Source organism: Saimiri boliviensis, chromosome 3 (genome assembly GCF_048565385.1).
Source record: "Saimiri boliviensis isolate mSaiBol1 chromosome 3, mSaiBol1.pri, whole genome shotgun sequence".
In the NCBI taxonomy this organism is placed as follows: domain Eukaryota; kingdom Metazoa; phylum Chordata; class Mammalia; order Primates; family Cebidae; genus Saimiri; species Saimiri boliviensis.
In genome coordinates this window covers 144,001,941-144,018,618 of record NC_133451.1, presented here as the reverse complement: position 1 = coordinate 144,018,618, position 16,678 = coordinate 144,001,941, and the positions used below count along the sequence as shown (strand labels likewise).

General features: G+C 40.2%; 1 protein-coding gene and 1 pseudogene across 4 annotated transcripts in view; one reads left to right on the top strand and one right to left on the bottom strand.

The window, feature by feature from the left end:
* Positions 1 to 227: 227 nt before the first annotated feature.
* Positions 228 to 16,678, top strand: part of MMAA (metabolism of cobalamin associated A) — a 42,247-nt gene continuing 25,796 nt past the window's right edge. Inside the window, exons 1-3 of one of the 4 annotated variants that reach the window (XM_074396852.1) lie at positions 228 to 938; positions 6,762 to 6,871; positions 9,723 to 9,787. The gene's annotated coding sequence lies outside the window, so the exon portion shown is untranslated. Of the gene's footprint in view, positions 939 to 3,493; positions 6,872 to 9,722; positions 9,788 to 16,678 lie in introns of those variants that run through there. The other 3 variants (XM_010338628.2, XM_003928005.4, XM_074396853.1) reach the window with 3 other exon arrangements.
* Positions 5,723 to 7,364, bottom strand: LOC101036534 (nuclear receptor coactivator 4-like; annotated as a pseudogene).

Here is a 16,678-nt window from a genome sequence, read left to right as displayed (position 1 = left end):
CCTGGCTACTGCCTATGGATGCTATCTTTATCACATTATAGCAAACATTTGGGAGATTTAGTTTTTCTTAAAAATCCTAGAAGAGCATACAACGGCTTTGCTACTTATTACGTCATCCAAGAGGCTTTTTAAAAATGAGTTGCCATTCCGCCCACGCAGGGAGGTAGCAAATACGCCTATTTTCATCTCCGTTTCAGGCTAGCGCCTTTCCCCCCTCGGGAGACTTCCAGAGGACATCCCTGCAGCAGTGAGCCGGAGTCCTAGCTTCGGGTGCATGTTAAGTAATATTAATCAATATGAATGGGTGCCTTTCAAGAGAAAAAACGGTGGGTCCTTCAGCCTTTTAAAACCATGCCACGGTTTAAAAACTTAAAACTATATTCTGGGGGAACGCTGAGCATTTCTTCAAATCACCGTGAGAGCTTTTCCTGAATACCACCGGTCTGTCAAACGTAACGCGTCTCTCCCCCACCCCACCTTTTAAGCTTCCAGGGAGCGGAAGAAGGGGCTCTGAGTGTCCCTGCTGCTACAGGCTGCTGGGGGGTGACGGCAGGACTTGGCCTCCGTCCGACTCCAGCGCGTCGCGAAGGCCGGGACGGAACGCACGTTACCCTCGAACTTCGGGGGCGAAAGAGTCCACAGGACCTAAGAGGGGCAAAACCTACTCTAAAGGCCGTAACCACCCTCCCCTCCCCCGCCAGAGAACTTTCCGGCAGCGCCGTGGGCCGCCGCAAGCCGGGAGACCTTCACGCTCACGCGCTCCCCGCCACACGCCGGAACTGCGCGGCCACGTCCGCGGGGACCCAGGCCGTGCCCCGCACCGCCGCCTGGCCCCAGGCGATCCCCGGGCCCCACGCGCCGGCAGACGGCGCTGCGCCTGCGAGGAAGGATCCGGCGGAAGGGGCGGGGTCAGGCGGCACTTCCGTGGCTTCGGGCGGGTGAGTACACAAGTACGCGCGGCGTCCGGCAGTGGGGCCTGGGCTCCCGCCTGCGGCTGCCCTCCCGCGGGGGGCCAGTCCGGCCCTCCGGGGCGCCCCCTGGAGGATTTGGGGTGGGGAAGCAAAGGAGAGTATTACCGAATATTCTCCTAGGGGTGCGGGATGTTGTGTGCACAGGCTGGCGTCGGCAAATGGGTTCAAATGGAAGGTTCAACAGAGAAGGCCCTGTACATAAACAGTGTTTTATGATTCTTGTTTTGGACAGGTTTCTCAGGTTATCTTTGAGCTACAGCAAGGAAGCTTTGTTGAGGTGGCTCATGCCTTGTCGCTGCCAAACCCGGTGAATGGTTAACCCAAGGCCGCGTCAGAGAAAGCCACTGTGACTCCTACCAAAGAGTGAATTAAAACTCTTTTCGGGGACTAAAAATCCGGGATACGAAAGTAGAATTCAAACTAAAAGTTAGGAACAGTATCTAGGTTCTGTCACCTCCTGTGCGGGGCAGGGGCTAAATCTTTTTCAGCAGAGGACATGCTGCCTTCGTATTTCTCATTAGAAAATGAAAGGCAACATAAACCAAAATAATCTGATAAAATTTTTTGTATTTATTACCTGTCTTGAGAGTTGTACCCTAATCCATATGTTTTGAAAACATAAACTGATAAAACTTCTCCAAGTTGGTAGAAAGCCAGAAGTTTCCCAAAAAACTGTGTGGATTATTCAGCATTTTGGGATGTCTACAATGCTCAGAATATTCCTTTTCAGTGATTTTACACTACTGTTTTGTTCAGGGTAACGAGATTTTTAAAAGTCAAAGACGGGGACAGGTTTTTAAAGGGCTGTATCCTATTAGGAGAGAGAAAACAAGCATGAAAAGTTACATAACCATAAGAAATATAAATCACCATTTGAGATATTTGAAGATATCAAAACCTTTATTTAGAATGGAAAGAGCTGGGGCTTGAAACAGTTACCATTCAGCTGATTGTTGCCATGTGGGAATGGCGGGGTCCCTCAAATCCAGATCCTATTTCCTCCAACACAGGCCAAAGATCTGTATTTTTACATGATTTTTCTTGATTTTTAATGTTACTTGCAACTAATTTTGTTAACACACACCTGTGGGTGGGCCAGGTGCAACTAGTTTGTGACCTCTGCAGATTTTCACCTTAGTACAATTCTTCACTTAAAAATGGTTCAGCTAAAATTTTTTTTGACTTTGCAGTGGGTTTATCCAGACACAAACTTCATCGTTAGATGAACAAATAATTGAATAATAATTACTCAGAAATAATTGGATTTAGAGGTCAGAAAAAAGTCCTGGAGACTGGGATCGTCAGGAAAGATTTTAAGCTGGGTAGGAGAGAGATTATAGAGGGGGAAGGATATAGAAGATGCGTCAAATCTTGGGGTTGAGAGAGTGGTAGGTTTGGAAGATAGTAAACTTTCCTTAGAGGAAGTTTGGAAAGGCAAGTGCAAGAGGTGCTGCTGGTCAGGGGACTACACTTTGAGAACCACTTCCTAGAGTATGGTGAACTTTCGGAGGAATTTGAGTAGGAGGGTAAGGAGACCACATTTGTCTTTCAGGATGAGTCTTGCTGCGAAGTCTGAAAGGAGAACTGAGGAGGGAGAAAGGAGGACGGTTTCTTAGAGGTGTTTGGTACCTGATTGGTGCCAGGCCCTGTCCCAGGCTTTCTCGTGCATACTGTCTCATTTCATACTCACCATGACCCTGATAGGTAGACCTTAATGTTTTTATTTTGTAGGTGAAGGAACTTTGAGAATATGAGAAATGACCCGAGTACCATAGTTGGTCTCAGAGCTTCCTAATTCAAATCTGGATTTGAAATAGGGTGGTCTCAGTGGGAATGTATCAAAACATTTAATGGTCATGGAATTTAGAAAAATAGAGACTTCTCAAGCAAATTTAAACCCAAAAGTAGAAATTAGGAAATCTGAATCTTACTGGAAAAGTGATCAAAGTTAAAGTGGACAGAGAACTTTAGGGAATCCCTGCATGAATTTGGTATGCATTATTACTCTTAAATCATGATGACCTATTTAAACCTATTTAAAAGTTGCCTATTTAAAAAGTCATTCTGCTCAACAAAATTTTTCTGAAATTTGAAAAAGAGATAGTAAAGCTTTCTGTGGGGGATGGTGGGATATGGTAAACAGATTAACAGCATTTGACAGCTTATCTTCACATCGAAAGTGGTTAGCATTGAGGAATGGAAACACATGGTACAACACTGCATTGCCTGTATGAATTGTGCTGTGCTGCAGACATTGATCTCATGTATTGATTTTGGAAATTATGCTTTTTTTTTTTTTTTGCCAGAGTGGTTATTGAAATTGAGAATATTCATTCGATCAATTTCAAGACAAATGTCTCAAGTCAGACTGGCTTCTGCTGAGCAAATTTTTAATGAAGGAAAATATCCATATATTGAAATCAGTTTAAAAAGAAAGTCCTTAAAAAAAATATATATATATATATATAATTACTGTAAAATCTAGAAAAAAATGTACATTTTAAAAACATCAATTAACCAAGTAATCACTATAGTGAATATATGCAGAATTATGGCATATATAATCATTAATTCTGAATCACTCAGAATACATTCAGAATCACTTCTGAATATATGCAGAATTATGGCATATATTCATTAATTCTGTGAGCAAATAATTGTCCTAGAAATACAAAAATAACCATCATGGTTTGGCTATGTCCCTCCCCAAATCTCACCTTGAATTATAACTCCCACAGCCCCCATGTGTCATAGGAGGAGCCTGGTGGGAGGGGACTGAATTATGGGGATGGGTCCTTCCTGTGCTGTTCTTGTGATAGTGAATGAGTCTCGTGAGAGCTAATGGTTTTAAAAAGGGAGTTTCCCTGCACAAGCTCTCTCTTTGCCTGCTTCCATCCATGTAAGACGTGACTGGCTCCTTTTTGCCTTCTGCCATGATTGTGAGGCTTCCTCAGCCATGTGGAACTGTAAGTCCATTAAACCCTTTTTCCTGTATAAATTACCCAGTGTATGGTAGGTCTTTATCAGCAGGATTAATATACTAGGTATGGCATACTTTGAGGTATCTTACTGAATCTTGTAAAGCTGGGGAATTTCTCTTGTGTTTTGGTAGTGCTTAGCTTACAAATTGTAGGATGAAGCCATATTCCCAAGAATCATGAAAATTAGCTGAAACATTTTGATTTGGGATTTTTTGTTTTGTTTTGTTTTTGTTTTTTTTTTACTGTTATGCTTTAATGGAGGCAGATACAAAATTCATCAATGCAAAAGAATGTTTTACATGCTCATTAACCTAGTGGTTAATGTAAATTATATTTTGGCAATGTAAAATACAGTGTGTTTGGCCTCAGAAAGGAACTACAGAGCTGCAACTGAAGATAACTGGAAAGGCTGCTTAAATTGTCTTTGCATACCACCTTTATTATAATAGTTCTAAATGATATCTAGGGAGGGAATTAAAAAATAATACAAAGCTCTTTCTAGCTGTGGTTCAGAGAACTCTAGTGAAGCTGTTTGGCAATGACATTGTGGGACCATGAAGTTTCTCCAGAAGTATTTCCAATAACAAGCAGTTAAGAACCTTGATAGTTTCAAAGTTTGGAAAGCACCTAAGGTATCTTAGAGAATTTAAAAACATTATAAACCCCACTTCTTTCCTACAGAGACATTTTAAAGCATGGACATAACTTTAAGGAGATTGGGAAAATATGAGTAGTTTTCATAAAGTTTCAATGAATACCCCAAGGCACAAGTGTTGAAAACACTTGTTTTCAGCTATTCACTAAAATGTCACTTTTGGAGTTACAGGTAATGCTGTACTTGCAGTGAGAGGATTACTTTATCCCTAGTTAAAAGCATCAGGTGTCAAGCGTGGCTTCTATTTACACTGGATGCACCAATAATCCCTATGATAGTGAATGATTCAAGTACTGCACTACATTTCCAACATGTATTTGCCTATTTGCTTAGTCGGTACTAGGGTTGTTTTAAAACCCATAGATTTGTAGAGTATTTTAAAAGTCTAGAACTACCTCAAAAATAGTCTTGAAATGATACCAGGCTCTAAAAGAGCTCACTGGATATTTTAATAACATTTACAGAAAGAAAGACAAAATTTGCGGTAGCTGAGTTTCTTTCAAGTGAAGAGTAATAATGTAGAACATGTAGGCTAAAATATTTGATAATTAATGTCAAAAATTGCCAAGATTATTAATATATATTTTGATAATCACTATTGACCAGGTTAATTTTTTGTGCAAAATACACTCTATATTAATAGAACAGGAAAATCATTATTTCAGACCACTAACAGAAGAAAACCCACAGCAAGAGAAGCACCTATAGGGCAATTAATTGTTCAGGAAGTTTACTAGCTTTAGAATACATCATTACACTTCAATTACAGAAATATTTCATTTTTAGAACTAGAGTGTTTTAATGTACTTTCAGTACCGACTCAATCTAAGGAGCCTTGGAGGCTTGTGAAAAAGATGTATCCACAAAGATGCTGCATTTCTAGTGTGGGGGTAAATTAATACTTCTGTAAGAAAGAAGGAACTGAATCACTTCAGCATCAATAAACAACATTTTTCTTTCAAACAGCAACTCATAATCTGGTGACTCACTTTGTTTTACTAGTTCAAAATTAGGCAGGAGAAGAACTAAGCTAACTGATCAGACCCAGAAACGCAATCATGCAGCTCATGATGTGTGATAATTGGCAGAAAGGCTGCTCAACTCTTGTCCATCTTTCACATCTGTATAGGAGTTCAGTATAACCACTTGTCTTTATCAACTTTAAGCTGCATACAGGCCGAGAGATCACAAACTGCAGGGAGGTCGTAACAGTCTGAGGGGAAGTTATGTTCTTCCTATAGAGGTGAATCAAGTAATACTTCCTGGGCCTTCTTTCAAAGCAGACATTTGTCTTCTCCAGAGGGTAACTGCTGAGGTTGCCCATCTTCTTTTCTGGCAGGACCTAGTCAGCTGTGTTAAAGGGACACCAGGAAGTGGTCATGGGACTTTTAAACTTTTGTTTGCCAGCTCTGTCTTCAGTACTAGGCACTTCCTTGAGACTTCCTTCTTTGCATGGGAGTCTGATAAGCTACTCAAGGGGCTGTGCTTTATGACTTGGAAGGAATCAGCAATTCTAGAAGGAACCATTGCCTTTGTTGCTTTAGTTTGTTCTATTCTTTTCTAGAATGACAGAGTCACATATTCGGGGAATCTTTGTGCTTCTCAGGCTCAGGTTTGGGTTCCACAGGCATCCCATTTTTATCCTTTCCTCCTTTCTTCAGAAGCCACTTATACAGAGCCTCCTTCTCACGATTCTCATCACACACACAGCCAAAGTTCGTACAGGGCTCATTGGCTCTGCACACTCCTTTACCTTACATGTGTCCTGATGATTCTGGACAGCCCAATCCTCTGTAACCATGCTGGGGGTGGACAGTGGTTTCTTGGCCTCCAAGTGGTCATTCAGGCACTTCAGATTGCCCAGGTTTTCAATCTCCACAACTTTGGCCTGTTTTCTCTGACCATTGGTATAGGAATCAGTCTTGACAAGCCAAGCATTCATATTATAGGACTGCAACAAGAGCTTAAACTTCTCACTGATTTCACGACTGCCATTCTCAGGCTTCCCCAGCTGATGGGATTTCTTGGGAGTCACCAGCCAATCTGATAGGTCCATCTCATCTCGATTAGGAAGCTCTAGACCTTCAACCTTTTCAATGGAGAAGGAACTAGTAGTGGAATGGCTATTACACTTTTGATAACCTGGTTTTTCAGGAACTTCCCGTTGCTGATTCTTCAGGAGCCAGTTTTCTCAGCCCTTTGGATTTCCTCAGACATTACTGAAGAAATTGCAGGCGCTGGAAGAAGTCTGACTATTCTCTAAGGTCTGTTGTTGGGTGAACCAGTAAAGAATCAATTTCTTTATTGGTGCTGGGTATGTAAGGAGTTTGATGACCACTGGCAGGTTTGCTTCCAAGGAGTCATTCACTGAGAGAGACAGCTGCAAAACTGGATGCTGACTTCTGCTCTGGCATTGGAATACAGCCTCTCTTCTTCAGGAAGTGCCCAGTATTTGGTGAACTATCAGCCATCAAGTGCTCAGGAATTTGAATGGTTCTGGGAGACCCAAATGTGGTGATGGTGTGGCGCAAAGCAGTTGTGTCGGCTAAAGAGCAGGACAGTTGAATCTTCAGGTTTAAGGGTCAAACTGGCCAGTCTTTCCAGGCACACAGAGACTTGATTAGCTAGAGCTTTGTTTTGGGTACACTCCCATTTGATGAGTAAGACAACTGAACTGGCCCAAAAGCCAGTAGAGCTGCTGAGCCTACTGTTGAAATGTGTCCTCTTTAAGCTGTTAGATGAGGTCTACCTGTTCATATAGCCACACTTACGGTGTCTAAGACATTCCAAGTAATGGCTTATGCAACTGTGAATCTGGGCTTTGACCTCTCACAAGTTATCTTTAATTTGCTGTTCAGCCCGGAGAACTCCACCAATAGCAAGCTCCCAGTCCCTCCGGGCATCACTACACCTAGGAGTTCTCTAGTACTGGAGCTACCACTCTGGTCTTGGAAGGTATTGCTTCTTCTCACTGCTCCAGGCCAAGTGCCTCTCTGGGTGATCTGAGGGGACCTTGGGTGGACTGAGACATGGCCCCACACAAACCTAGGGCCCAAAGCTGATTAGATTATTGATCAAGTTCTTTGATTTCTTCCCATGAGAAAGGAGGAAAAGATGCTGAGTTACATGAGCAGGCAGGAAATCCTCTCTACTTACATGATTTTGCCATTTTAGTGGAATTAGTCTGTTCTGCCTGTGACAGTATATAAGGGTAGAAAGCTGCTCATACAAGGCTGAGTTTTATTGGCTTTTAAAAAATTTATGGGCTGCTTTAAAATCTGGTTGATTGGATAAATTCATGGGGTTAAATATATTATGAACTTAGTTTATCAGGAGTGAATTATTGTCTGTGGAGCAAAAAAATATTTTAAAATGTGGTCTGTTCTGTCACCTTACACATTATTGAGTCTCTTACTGATACAAAACTTCACACAGGAGATAGAAACTAATTTTCATTTTGGCCTAAGCCAAAAAAGAAATAAAAAGATAAACTGCCAGCCATAATCAGGCATGTTCAAATGTACAGGATTATTTTATTTTATCTAGAGTTGACATCAGATTTATTAAATCTGGATTTATGAAATTCATAATTTTTTCCGGTTTCTGCCACTAGTTGTGAGGCCTTAGTGAATCAACCTCACGCTGCTAGGTCTCACTTTTAAAATAGGATGTCATCCACTGTAGGATTGTTGTGAGGATTAGCTGAAAAAATGCATGCACGATGCCTCACAACACATAATAAACACTCAGTAGAAGGTGGCAGCTGCTGCTCGCCAGCAAGTCAGATGGTCCAGAGAGTTGGGGGGAACCAAAAAAATTAGTCCCCTGGGAAGAATTTTGAGGATATCAAAAGCCACAGTTATATACATCTGGGTAGCTTTTTGGTTCTGGCAAAAGAATTGGAGTAAGATGGTATCATCCTTTGTCTGGTTCTTTCTTTTCACTGAAAGTCCTTTTAAGATTTGCATTGGCATCAGAAGGCAGAGAACTGTAATCCCAAATTGTGATAAAACCTGCAGTTTAAATCATAAGCTTGTCAGGCTGGGCATGGTGGCTCACGCCTGTAATTGCAGCACTTTGGGAGGCAGAGGCAGGCGGATCACCTGAGGTCAGGAGTTCAAGACCAGCCTAGCCAACATGGTGAAACCCCATCTCTACTAAAAATACAAAAAAACTAACTGGGTGTGGTGGCACACACTGGTAGTCCCAGCTACTTAGGAAGCTGAGACAGGAGAATTACTTGAACCTGGGAGGCAGAAGCTTCATTGAGCCAAAATCGTACCACTGTACTCCAGCCTGGGTGAGACAGAGCCAGACTCCATCTTAAAAAAGACAAAAATCATAAGCTCATCAGACAGTTGGTGTAGATTTTCTGAGAAAGATTACAATTAAATTGTTGTATGAAATCACTTTTTAATATTAAAGCAATTTATAATATTTATTTAGAGAATATTTGCTTACATTATTATAAATGGACATATCTTCATCTAGTAAAGCTTTTGGTTCTAAGTTTTGATTTCTTGCAAAACCTTTTTCTTACCATTTTTCTGTTTAGAAGATTGGTTACATGTCAAAGGTGCCTTGATTCAAAACAGGAAACTTAGAAGTCAGAATGTTTTAGTAAAGGTCCTTCAGTCACACAGGTTAAGATTGTTACCCAAACTTTTCTTTATAGTTTAGTAGATTAACATAGAGTAGATAGAGTATATATTCATGAACCTAAAAAAAAAAAATTGGAAGGTTACTGTGTGCCAGGCACTGTGCTTGTTTCTGAGGAAATATGCCCTTTCTCTGGGAGAATCAGTTGAGATAAGCAATGAGAATTGGTAGGGAGAGGTCTATAAACAGGTAAATTAGAAGACAAGAAGACAAATACTATTTCTCAGATGAACAAAAGACTGTGGAGCATTGAATAGAACACTTAACTGCCTGGATAAGGTATGGGAAAATGTGTCTCTGAGGAGGTGCTATTTGAACTGAGTAGGCATTTGTCAGCAAAAAAGTGAAGGACTTGCATTGCAGACACCTAGTTTTTATTACAGCATATCTATAGTTAAAAAAAATTACCATGCTCCAAAATGGTTACTATCTCATATATATATCTTGTTATTTCAGAGGTTTTTTTGAACTTCAAATTTAACATGATGATGCTGATAAAATATCTGTCCATAGAAGAAAAGGTAAATTGTGATTATTGCTTATTTCACCTTGCACATAATTCTTTTTACAAATTTTTTTAGTATATATGCTGACTTTATATCTAATTTAGAAACGTATGAATGCATTTGATATAACACTGATAGTCACAATAACTGGTAAAATTAAGCATTCATCAAGTTTGACTCTGACGTTAGGAAAACATCTAAATGCAAAAGGAAGCAAGTTACAGGTTATGGCAAAGATTATAAATCATGAGTAGTTATTAGACATTTCTTATTAAATTTTAAAAATTCTGAATTTTATCTTTTAAAAAAGATTGTTTTTATTTACTTTTTCTTACCATACAACTGTATTAGTTTTCTCTTGCTCCTGTAATAGATTACCACACACTTAAGTGTCTTAACACAAATTTATTATCTTATAGTTCTGTTGGTCAGAAGTCTGACACGGGTCTCACTGGGGTAAAATCAAGGTGTCGGTAGCTCTTCATTCCATCCTGTAGGATCTAGAGGAGAATCAGTTTCCTTGCCTTTTCCAGCTTCTATAGGTTGTCCTCATTCCTTGGTTCATGGCCCTTTTACTCCATCTTCAAAGCACTGAATGATGGATTGAATCCTGACATGATATTACTCTGCTGTTCATTTCTACCTCCCACTTTCATATTAAAGGATATTGGTGATTACATTGGGTCCACCTGGACAATCTAAGATAAATCTTTTTACATTGTCAGCTGATTAGCAACTTTAGTTCCCTCTGTAACTTTAATTCCCTATTTGCCACATATAACATATTCATAGGTTCCAGGGATTCAGGTGTGCACATGTTCGGGAAGCTCTTGTTGTGCCTATGATAGTAACATGCTGCTTTAAAAAATATATAGAAAAATATGGTCAGCCAAAAAACCACATAAAAGCACCATAATACCACTAATCTGTAAATGAGGTTACATACCCGTTGATATATATATATTTATTCTGTGTGTGTGTGTGTGTGTGTGTGTGTGTGTGTGTAGGGTGTCAATTTAAAATTTTTTGAAAAAGGTGTCACACTTCCTCTTAATCTTGAATTCCTTTTTTAGTAATCTGGTCTCATGGATTTAAATGACATCTAAACATCGAAGGAATGTTGAATTTTATCAGATGCGTTTTCAGCATCAATTGAAATGCTTGTATGCTTTTTGTCTTTCGTTCTGTTGATATGATGTATGACATTGATAGATCTGTTTATGTTGAACCATCCTTCTATCACAGGGATAAACCCCACTTGGCCATGATCCTTTTACTATCAGGCCAATATTACTGATACCAAAACCAAAAATATAATAAAAAAAGAATACTGGAGGTTAGTATTCAAAAGAATAGTATCATTTTTCTCTTTAGTATTCAAAAGAATACTAGCCTTGCATTAGTTTATTTTCATGCTGCTAATAAAGACATAATCAAGACTGGGCAGGTTACAAGTGAGGTTTAATTGGACTTACAGTTCCATATGGCTGGAGGAGGCCTCAAGATCATAGTGGAAGGCAAAAAGGAGCTAGTTACATCTTATGTGGATGGCAGCAGGCAGAAGGAGAGCTTGTGCAGGGAGACGCCTGTTTTAAAATCATCATATCTCTTGAGATCCATTCACTATGAGGAGAACAGTACAGGAAAGACCCAGCCCCATAATTCAGTCATCTCCCACTGGGTCCCTCCCATAATGTGGGAATTATGGGAGCTACAAGGTGAGATTTGGGTGGGGATGCAGAGCCAAACCTTATCAACCCTGTAGAATTTTTTTTTTTTTTTAATGTCTTTGGTTTGGGTGTCAGAGTAATACTGGCCTCATAGAGGGAATTTGGAAGTATTCCCTTTTCCTCTATTTTTCAGAATAGTTTCAGTAGAATTGGTATTAGTTCTTTAAATACTTGATAGAATTCAGCAATGAAGCCATTGAGTCCTAGGCTTTATTAGACTTTTTATTACGGCTTCAATTTCATTACCTGTTACAGGTATTGATCGACTTACGACCTATGCAACTTATGACCATTCGACTTTACGACCACAATCGCTAGCCACCACTGCTCCACGTCTGGTAGCGCAAACGTTGCCCAGCTGGGCGTATGACAGTGCGGACCAGCTTCTGGCAGCACTACCATCTCTGCATGCACCATTTCAACTGTGCATATAGCCTACTCAACTTACAACCAAATCGTGTTACGACCATTCCATGGTCCCATCTGTGGTCATAAGTCAAGCACTACCTGTATTGGTATGCTCAGGTTTTGGATTTCTTCATTGTTCAATCTTGGTAGGTTATATGTGTCTAGGAATTTATCCATTTCTTCTAGATGTTTTCAATTTATTGGCATATACTTGCTCACAATAAGCACTAATGATCCTTTGAATTTCTGCAGTGTCAGTTGTAATGTCTCCTTTTTCATCTCTGCTTTTATTTATTTGGATCTAATCTCTTTTTTCCTTAGTTTAGTTTGCTCTTGATTGTCTAGTTAAGATGCATTGTTTAAAAGTTTTTCTTCTTTTTTAATATAGTCACTTATGGCTGTAAAGTTTCCTCTTAGTACTGCTTTTGGTGTATCCCATTGGTTTTGGTATGTTGTGTTTCCATTATTTGTTTCAAGACATTTTTCAATATCCCTAATTTCTTCACTGACTCACCATTCATTCAGGATCATATTGTTTGATTTTCATATATTTGTTAGTTTCCAAAATTCCTGTTATTGATGTCTAGTTTTATTCCTATGTCATTAGAGAAGATGCTTGATCTTATTTCAATTTTTTGAATGTTTTAAGACTTTTTTTGTGAGCTAATATTTGGTCTATTCTTGAGAATGATCCATATACCAAAGAGAAGAATGTGTTTTCCCCAGCCATTGTATGAAATGTTCTGTAAATAGCTGTTAGGTCCATTTGGTCTGTAGTACAGATTAAGTCTGATGTTTTATTGTTAATTTTTTATCTTGAAGATATGTCCAGTAATGAAAGTGGAATGTTGAAGTCTCCAGTTATTATTGTATTGGGGTCTATCTCATTAGGTATAATAATATTTGCTTAATATATTTGGGTGCTCCATGGTTGGGTACATATAGATTTAAAATTGTTCTATCTTCTTGCCATATTAAACCTTTTGTCACTGTTTAGTGACCCTCCTTGTCTCTTCTTACAGTTTTTGTCTTGAAATCTATTTGTCTGATATAATTATAGCTACTTCTGTTCTTTTTTGGTTTCCATTGGCATGGAATAACTTTTTCCATGCCTTTATTTTCAGTATGTGTTTGTCTTTATTGCGCATAAAAAGTGAAATGGGCTTTCTATAGGCAACAAATCATTGGGTCTTGTATTGTTTTTATCCAATCCACCACTCTATTTTTTTTGAATAGAGTTTAGTCCATTTACATTTAATGTTATTATTGATAAGTAAGCGCTTATTCCTGCCATTTTGTTATTTTCTGGTTGTTTTTTGGTCTTCCCTTTTTTCTTTCCTATCTTCATTATAGTGAAGATGATTTTCTCTACTGAAATGATTTAGTTTCTTGGTTTTTTTGTGTGTGTATCTGTTGTGTGTTTTTTTTCTTATGTTTGAGATTACTGTCAGACTTGCAAACACTGTCTCTTCACCTATTATTTTAAGCTGATAACAAGTTAACACTGTTTAGATAAACAGAAACATGAATAGAAAACTAGTAAAGAGTATGCCTTAATTCCCCACTTTTTAATTTTTTGTTGTTTCTGTTCATATTTTATATGCTGTCTGTCTTGAAAAGTTGTTGTAGTTATTATTTTTATTGTTTCATTGTTTAGTCTTTACACTTAAGACTAGTTTACACACCACAGGTACAATGTTCTTTTGTATACTTTCTGTTACCAGTGAGTTTTGTACATTCAGATGATTTCTTACTGCTCAATAATATCCTTTTCTTTCTCACTGGAGTGTTTTTTTGTTTGTTTTTTTTGTTTTTTTTTAGCATTTCTTTTAGGAAAGAATTGGTGTTGTTGAAATTTCTCTGCTTTTGTTTGTCTGGGAAAGTATTTCTACTTCACGTTTGGAGGATATTTTCACGGGATATGCTATTTTGCCATGATTTTTTTTTCCCTTCACCACTAAATAGGTCATGCCACTCTCTCCTGGCCTGTAAAGTTTCCACTGAAAAGCCTGCTGCAAGTCATATTGGAGCGCCATTGTATGTTGTTCATTTCTTTTCTCTTGCTGCTTTTAGGATTCATTCTTTATCCTTGACCTTTGGGAGTTTGATTATTAAATGCCTTGAGGTAGCCTTTGAATTAAATCTGCTTGATGGTCTGTTTCCTTCTCGTATTGACTATTGATATCTTTCCCTAGGTTTGGGAAGTTCTCTGTTACCCCTTTGAATAAACATTTTACCCGTCTCTTTCTCTACCTCCTCTTTAAAGCCAGTAGCTCTTAGATTTGCCCTTTTGAGGCTATTTGCTAGATCCTGGAGGCATACTTAATTGCTTTTTAGTCTATTCTCTTTTGTCTTCTCTCTTGGTTTATTTTTAAATAGCCCACCTTCGGCTCACTAATTCATCTTTTTTGGGGGGTGGGGATAGAGGTCTTGCTCTGTCACTCAGGCTAGAGTATAGGTAGTGTGATCAGGGTAATCAGGGCTCACTGCAAGTTCAAGCAATCCTGTCACCTCAGCCTCCCGAGTAACTGGGACTACAGCCACCACACCCAGCTAATTTTTGTATTTTTTCATAGAGACGGGATTTTGCCATGTTGCCCAGCTGGTCTCAAACTGAGTTAAAGGCGTCTACATGCCTTGGCCTCCCAAAGTGCTGAGATTACAGATAAGAGCCACGATGCCTGGCCCAAGCTCACTAATTCTTGCTTCTGCTTGATCAATTCTGTCTTAAGAGACTCTGATGCATTTGCCAGTATGCCAGTTGCATTTTTCAGCTCCAGAATTTCTGCTTGATTCTTTTAAATTCTTTCAATCTCCTTATTAAATTTATCTGATAGAATTCTGAATTCCTTTCCTGTGGTATTTTGAATTTCTTTTTTTTTTTTCTTTTTGAGATGGAGTTTATTCTGTCACCAAGGCTGGAGTGCAGTGGTGCAATCTCAGCTCATGGCAACCTCCCTCCACCTTCCAGGTTCAAGTGATTCTCCTGCCTCAGCCTCCCAAGTAGCTGGGATTACAGCACCTACCACCACACCTGGCTAATTTTTGTATTTTTAGTAGAGATAAGGTTTTACCATGTTGGCCAGGCTGATCCCAAACTCCTGACCTCAAGTGATCCACCCACCTCAGTCTCCCAAAGTGCTGGGATTACATATGTGAGCCACCACACTCAGCCATCTCTTGAATTTTTTTGAGTTTCCTCAAAACAGCTGTTTTGAATAATCTGTCTGAAAGATCACAAATCTCTGTTTCTCCAGGATTGGTCTGGTGCCTTATTTAGTTCATTTGGTGAGGTCATGTTGTCCTGGGTGGTCTTGATACTTATAGATATTTGTCTATGTCTGGACATTAAGGAGTTAGGTATTTATTGGAGTCTTCATAGTCTGGGCTTGGGTGTTCTGATTTAAGCCATATCTGCATTTGGGGGCACCTCAAACCGGTAACACTGTGGTCCTTACAGATTCATAGCGGTAGTACCTTGGTGCTCTTGGATAAGATCCTGAAGAATTCTCTGGATTACCAGGCAGAGACTCTTCTTTTCTTACCACGCTTTCTCCCAAACAGAGTCTCTGTTTTGACCTACCTAGAGCTGGGGATAGGGTTATATAAGCAACCCTGTGGTCACCACCACTATGACTGTACTGAATAAGACCTGAATCCAACACAGCACTGGGTCTCACAAAAGGCCCACTATAACTACTACCTATCACTTGTGTTTGTTCAGATTCCTAGGGCTGTACAATCAGCAAGTGGCAAAGCCACACAGGCTTGTGTCCTTCCTTTGAGGGCGGTAACTTCTCCCATGCACCAGGCAAGTTCAGAGATGTCATCCAGGAGTAAGAGCCTGGAGTCAAAAACCCTAGAAATCTACCTGATGCTGTGTTCCACTGTGGCTAAGCTGGTGCTCAAACCACAAGACAGTGTCCTTCCCACTCTTTTCTCCCTTTTCTAAAGACAGAGGAACATCACCCCATGACTGCCACTACCACAGGCCCACAAAGAGTACTACTAGACTACTGTTGATGTTGTTCCCTTAAGGCCCAGGGGCTCTTTGGTCAGCTTGTGGTGAATGATGCCTGACCTGGAACTCACCCTTCAGGGCAGTGGGCTCCCCTCTGGCCCAGGGCAGGCCCAGAAATGCCATCCAAGAGCCAAGTCCTGGAATTGGGGACCCCAAGAGCCCACTTGTTTCTTTAACCCACTGTGGCCAAGCTGGTACCTAACATGCCAGACAAATTCGCCTTTATTTTTCCCTTTGCTTTTCTCAAGTAGTAGTCTTGCCCTGTACCTGCAACAGCTTGGAATGTGCCAAGTCTCACCTGAAGCCAGCAAGTCTCAGAGTCCTACCCAAGACCCTTGATGTGGTACCTTGGTATTGCTGCTGGGCCCAAGGGCTTTTCAGTCGGCAGGTGATGAATCCTGCCAGGATTGGCTCCTTTTCTTCAATGCAGCAAGTTCCTTTCTGGCCCAGGGTGTCTACAAATGTCATTTGGGAGCTAGGGCCTGGGAGGGAAACCTCATGACTATAACTGGTACCCCATCCTACTGTGGCTGAGGATATTCAAGATGCAAGACAAAGTCCTCCCCACTCTTCTTTCCTCTCATCAAGTAGAAGGAAGGGGTCTCTTTTGAGCTGTGCAGCCTGGGATTAGGGAAGGAGTGATGCCAACACTCCGTTCACTGCCTTGGCTGGTGTGTCATTGGGTTGTGTTCCCCCTCTAAACTCCCTAGTCCACTGGCTCTGGGCTCAGTTCAACACTAGGACTTA